Raw genomic sequence first — 6,921 nt, forward strand, 5'->3', positions numbered from 1 at the left:
CAGAGCAGGTAAAGAACACCTTCCCTTGGAGCTGCTGTCCTGAATGTTTACTTCTAGCCTCCTAAACAGAGACAATGAAATGTTTGCTCATTAAAGCCACTTACTTGGGGTGATTCTTTTATGGCAGCACTTAAGGAACTAAGGGACCCTTTCTCGCACCCAGACTTACAGAAGGCTTAGCCTCGGCAGGCCTCATGAGTACTTCCCAAGGTCCAGTCACCCTTAACCCTCGTGATAGTGTGGGTGGATGAGGGAAACAAATCCAGTGACGCTCCTACGTGTGTAAGAGAGCTTTATGTCAATGAGCAGAGGTACATTGAGAAAACATCCCAGTCCAGACCAAGCCTGTACGTCCAATATGACCCCATATGTCAATACTAGTCTGTGAATTCCTCTTCAGACTCACGCAGCTTTATGATGATGCTGAATACAGGAAGATCACACACCAGTGGGTGGAAAGCCTTGTGGATCCAGTGGTGGTGGAAGCATCTCAGCGCTGACATGGGTCTCTGCAAGGCTCCTCCAGCTCCAGGGCTCTGGCTCCATCAGTTAGCTCCATGTGACTTGTCAACAGGAAGGTGTAGCAGAGAGAGTGGGTCCAGCCTCCAGTGAGCTATTTCTCTCTGTAGCACCTCCAAATGAGGTCATCAAGCTGTGGCCTGATTGACAGGCTAAGCTCCACCTCTTCACTCTTAATAGTCTCAAGTTGACACCAGATTCTGTACGGACCTCAACCATGATCACAGCACTGACTGCTTGTGCTGTAACTTTCTTCATGGTTTCCTTTAAATCATCTCCTTTTTCTTTCTACTTGATTTATTTTCAAAGGAAGCTATTCAAGAGGACATTCATCTCTCAGAGTCACATGAACGGTCGAGAGAGTAGGTAAGACAAATCACATTGATGCCTGCTGGGTCGTGAATTACTATGATGTGGCCTTGCTAGCCGTGGTCTGCTCACTCGTACAAAACGATTGGGTGAAGATATGCAAATTAGGTGCTTGTGGCCGAAGCAGGGATTGGACCATTCTTATGATGCAAATAAGGTGCCTGGAACCTTTTTGTGGGTGGGCCTGTACAAATAGGGCCCATGGAACCTTTGTAGGGAATTGATTAGTATGTGTTCTTGCTAGGTGGGGATGTGCACGCACACCTTGACATTGATAAGGAGCCTGCTATCTAGTTGGTTCCCCTGACACAGGTTTTAGGGAGCGACTCAGAGGGAAAGAGAAGATGCTGTAGGACCCAGGGCCATGAGAGCTGGTCAGGCCAGAGTGGGGAAAGCCAGGAGGCCAGCCAAGGCTGCTATAGTGAGCTTCCTGGTCCACAGAGGGAGGCAGCAGCAAGGTCCAACCAACGCCCACTGGCAGCAGACCAAGAAGCAGCTGTCCTGTTTGGAAGCTTGTGCCCGGAGTTGTCCCTGTCACTGCCAAGTGGATTCTGATCCTGAATTGTGAACTCTTGCTTCCTTAACAAAGCGCATCACCTAAGGGTGGTTCCTGAATTCTGTGGGACGTTGCAGTAGGTGGGGTGGGGGAGATGGTGGAGCGGTAGCAGTCAGTTTGGCAGGCTACACATTGAAGACACATTTAACCTCCTAGGAACCAGCTTTTTTTTTTAATAAGCTGCTGCTTATAAAACAGATGCTTCATCGAATGCCTGGACTGAAGTGAATTGGAGTTGTTCTATAATTGTGGGATTATGGAATAGAGCCACTGACGGCAGAGCAGTGCTATTACGTATGTCCCCTCCTTGGCCACCTGGTAAGCACCGCGTGAGATAAAAGATACGTCCCATAGCGGACATCGGCCCTTGAAGACAAACGAGTCGCATTGCTTTCATGAAAATAGGAAAAACCTGTGGAGTGTCTGAGCATTGCCTGAGGATAGATAAGAAAGCCCGTGTCCCTCCCCAGGAAGAACCCACTTTCTTCTGGGGCCTACACATGGAGCTAACAGTGGGGGGGGAAAAAGAAAATAGGAAAAACAGACATCTAACAAGGAGGTACTTGGAAAGTAATATCATTTTTTTTGAGCAAACAGACTTTATTGGGAAGAAAAATGCAGGCTGGGTGAAGTCCCACGGTCCACAGTGTCTGGGCAGGAGGAGTCGCCAACACCATTTTTTTAATAATAGTTTTATTGACATCTCTTACACAATCCAATATATCCATTCACATACAATTCAGTCCCATCGAGTGGAGCGATACAGCCCTCAATGCTATCCGCTCTCCATTGCCCCTTTCCTGCCCCCCAAAGGTCACATCATGGTAAAAATAATAAGATAAAATAGATTGAGAGAGAGCAAATGCTTCGAAAATGATTAGGGCAAAGAATGTACAGATGTGCTTTATACAATTGATGTATGTATATCTATGGACTGTGATAAGAGTTGTATGAGCCCCTAATAATAATAATAATAATAAAGATAAAATAGAAAGCAAGCATTTTCGTGTGTGTGTGTGTGTGTGTGTGTTTAATTAAAAATATTTGTGTTAAATCAACCTTTTACTTTGGAAGAGTTGAGATTTCCAGACTCATTGAGAGGAACTGCAGCGGTCCCACACATTATACCCAGATTCCCTGCTGTTCATGGGTCACATCGGTGTGGCCCATTTGTCACAACAAATGAGCCAACAGTGACCCCTGCTCACTGACTGAAGACCAGGCTGTCGTCTGATTTCCTTCGTGTTTTCCCGGCTCGGAGCCCCGTCAGGAAACCCTGTGGCGTTCCTTGACGTCTCCCTGGGCTCCTCTTGCCCCTGGCCATCTAGGTTCTCCTTGTTTGCAGGGGACCCTGGCAGTTGTGGACGGCCAGCATTTTGAAGCATGCCCTCCATGAGGATTAGGCATTTTCCACTTGGCATCCTAATGCCACTCTCTAGCTGACCGGCTCAGGGGCTGGCCTCTCGATGGTGGCGGAGTCACTGTCCTCTCCAGCCTGTCTCTCAAGCATCCTCGTGGGTGCTGCTTTCAGGCCCTAGGTTCACTGCCATCTGCAGCCAGGGTGGAGTCAACGACAGCGCCTTGCCATGTTCTTTCCCCCACCTGTAACCTCCACTAGAAAGGAAACATTGTTGCAGTGGAGACCAAGGAAGCCGGAACAATGCGATTCAGTTTTACCTGTCTACAGTTGCGGCCACGGAACTGTTGACTCTCAGATTGGCTGTCTAGGTTGAGAGAGGGATTAGTAGGTGCTAAATGGGTTTTACAAGCAGTTAACGCAAGTGACTGCAAACTGAAAGGCTGGATGTTCACATCTACCCTGAAGTGCCTTGGAAGAAAGGCCTGGTGATCCCCTTCTGAGAAACCAGTCATGAAGACCGCCGTGGAGCGCCATGGGGTCGCCAGGAATTGGAGTCGACTCAACGGGGAAGTTCTTGTTTAATGATTTATCACTATTGGGAATTAGGCGGCAGTGGTTGGTTACATTTCAGGCTGTCAACTTTGCAGTCAGCGGTGCAAACCATCAACTTCCTCCCCTCCAGCGATGGCTTTTCAGAGGGGCTCTGAGAACTCAGCCGACCCTCAGCTTCTTCGTGTACAATGGCCTGGGCAAGATGAACAGGTTCTCACAGTGCCCTTTGCCGTCTTTAATGCCACACCCTCACTGTGCCTCAGGACCATAAATTCCTTAGACTACTGGAACCAGTCTGGAATTAAGTCCTGGTCTTGGGAAGCAGCATTGGAGAGGCCCAGGTTCTAGCCCTCGCCAGTGCACAATGCAGACCTGCTGCTTCTCAAGGGCAGCTGAGCCAGGATCTGAACTCTGTGGGCACACAACTCATTCTGTCTGATTTTTTTCTGGGGTACCTAGTCTCAGTGCTAGTCTTCCCTCCCAAGCCAGGCTCCTTCCCCTGTCTTTGGCCTCTCTGCTCCCCATCCTGGGTCATAAAGGGGCTGGTTCCCCCAAGCACACCTCCTCCAGGAGGCCTGTCTTGACTCCTCCCCGGCTGAGTTCTTAGAGCTGCCTTGTGGATGGTACTTGCTGCTCTGACCTGGTGGCATGCTGCCTGGCTGCCTTCCGGTGACTCAGACTCACCACAGGGCTTTTTCAAAGCAGGCACACTGGGGCATCTTCCCCACCACTACCACCAGCCCAGTCTGGGAAATGGAGACACCGGAGATGGGAATGGGGAGGAAATTAAGGAGGGACTCTCTGAATCTTGAAAGTTGAACCAGGAAGCTCTAAAGGTCGCCAGCCCTGTGAGAGAAAACCCAGTACAATTGTACCGCTCCTGGCGTATGTCCCGGAGTCGGTGAGATTTCAGTACTCCTGCTTCTGTATCACCCTCAGCTCGCAGGGCTGAGTTCCTAGAGGATGAGGATGGGATATAGTTCCATGAATCCCCTGGAAGCGTTGTGACAGTTAGCCTGAATAGAACTATCTTATAGCAGTCTCCATTTTGTATCAAGCTATGGAAATTCCCCTGAGGTTAAGGTCAAGCAAACATTTGCCAGAAAACAGCAGCTGCAAGATAAGGCCACACATCTATCTCGAAGAAAAAAAAGCTTTAAAATGTCAAGGCTAACTGCAAAGTCTGCTTCTGTTCTTGCTCGCACAGCTGAAAAGCCCCCATTGTTTACCCCACCCTACAAAAACCCAAGTCTGTGAGCGATCGGGACCAGCCATCCTCCCTCTCTTCAGGGGTTCTTTTTTCTCTCTTCTGTCCCCCTTTAATAGACTATTTGGCTTCTTACCAGAGACTGAGTTGTCCTTGTCCGGTTCATGTACAACAATGTTATCTCTGCTAGTCCTCATGACCTAAGTTACCAGCCTGGGTTTTGTCTCACAACACTGAGCATGTGCCACGTGGAAATGCCACGGAATGAACTGGGCTGAACCTCAAACGCACCTCTAGCTCTTGACCTTGAGACTGACACGCCCTGGTGTGAGAAGAAACAAATGGCAGCCATCCTTGAACCTGAGGTAGGATCCCGGGCTTTGCTGGCATCCAGGGAAAGACAACCTAAGCCACCATGTGTTTACTGTTTCGAGGCCCTCCTTGCTTTCATGTGACAGGTATGAATCTGAAAGGCGAGGTTCCCCTAGCCTTGACCCCCCCCCCCATGGTCAATGTCACCAGAGCTCAATCCTTTAAGAACTCAATCTGTACAAAGCAACAACTCCTGGATTTCAGTTTGGACCTGCATTGCACTTGTTTAAGCTCCTTTTCCCAACAGTATGTTAGATTCTATGCCATTGGGTAAATTCATGAGGCTACCAGTTGAATGGCCTTATGCAGATGGTGCTGACTATGAAAAAGAGCTGTGTCTGGGGTCTTAAAGGTTTGTCTTCAGACAAGCAGCCATCTAAGCGAGGCGGTGACTAAGCCCACATGGAAGAAGGACACCAAACCTGTGGGATCCAAAGATGACAAATTACAAAATCCCAAAACGATGGAAATATCAGAGCTTAAATTGTGAACGCCCAGTTTTCAGAAGGCTATGGATGACAGTGGGAGTCCCAGATCCTCTGACCACAGCTGACAGACAGGGATGATGGCAAGCTGGAGTACAGGAGAAGATGCATCGTCTGCTGACCTCTCTCTTGACCCACTCTGCGTTTGTTCCAGGTTTAAGTAGTTGTTGCTTATTTCTTGACAGAGGTGCTTCCTCTGGCTTATTTTAATCTTGCCAGTGGTCTTTTGTCTCTTCTTCTTTTCGTAACATGTATTCGATTTTTGGTAGGCTTCTCAGTTTATGAAGCACAGAAGGGGCAGATGTATCATGATAATAAATCATACAGTAACTTCTCAGGGATAGGAGGGGAGTTTGAGAACTAGGGAACAGATAATGAATTCAGGAGGGGAAGGATGCTCTAGAGCTTATTGTGGTGAGGTATGTACACTATTTTTAAATATGACTGAACTATGGAAATATATGATATGAATTATCTATCAATAAAATTATTGGGAAAAAGCAAAACAAAACTCGGAACATGTAGTTGCAGTATCCAGAGATTCTAGAGCAGCGGTTCTCAACTTGTGGGTCACAACCCCTTTGGGGTTTGAATGATCCTTTCACAAGGGTTGCTTAAGACCATCAGAAAATATATTTCTGATAAGTCTTAGGAACCAAAACACCACTCCTCTGTCTCCAGGCAGGTCTGCCCACATGCAGATATGCCCACATACAAGTGCCCGGCGTGTAGACTGTTACCCATGCTATACCATGCTCCATGACCAAGTTTCATTTATTTGTAATTAGAAATAAATATTTCACAATATATAATTACATATTATTTTGTGATTCATCACTATGCTTTAATTATATGCAATTTATAACAATGAACATACATCCTGCATATCAGATATTTACATTATGACTCATAACAGTAGCAAAATTAGTTATGAAGTAGCAACAAACATAATTTTGTTTGGGGATCACCACAACATGAGGAACTGTATTTTTAAAATCATTTTATTGGTGGGAGTCATACAATTATCACAATTCATACATACATCAATTGTACAAAGCACATTTGTACATTCGTTACCCTCATCATTCTCAAAACATTTGCTTTCCATGTAAGCCCCTGGCGGTATCAGTGCCTCATTTTTCCCCCTCCCTCCCCGCTCCCCTGACTCATGAACCTTTGATAATTTTTAAATCATTATTTTGTCATATCTTACACTGTCTGACGTCTCCCTTCACCCACTTTTCTGTTGTCTGTCCCCCAGGGAGGAGGTATATGTAGATCCTTGTAATTGGTTCCCCCTCTCTTCTCCACCCTCCCTCCACTGTGGGGAGAGGACGGTCCTCAACAAATCATCACAGGTCCGGTAGGTGCAATCGTACAGCGATAATAAGTAAGGATTACAGTAAAGTCATAGAGAGCATGAGAGATAGAAGTAATGGAGTCAGACACAATTCATGGTATCAATGTTCACCTCAACCCCGCTTGGTGGTCCTTGTGGGGA

General features: G+C 47.0%; 1 pseudogene; it reads left to right on the top strand.

Moving 5' to 3' along the window:
- The first annotated feature begins 1,863 nt into the window (after positions 1–1,863).
- On the top strand, positions 1,864–1,958 carry LOC142431241 (small nucleolar RNA SNORA49; annotated as a pseudogene).
- Positions 1,959–6,921: the final 4,963 nt, after the last annotated feature.

The sequence above is a fragment of the Tenrec ecaudatus genome, chromosome 17, assembly GCF_050624435.1.
Source record: "Tenrec ecaudatus isolate mTenEca1 chromosome 17, mTenEca1.hap1, whole genome shotgun sequence".
In the NCBI taxonomy this organism is placed as follows: Eukaryota; Metazoa; Chordata; class Mammalia; order Afrosoricida; family Tenrecidae; genus Tenrec; species Tenrec ecaudatus.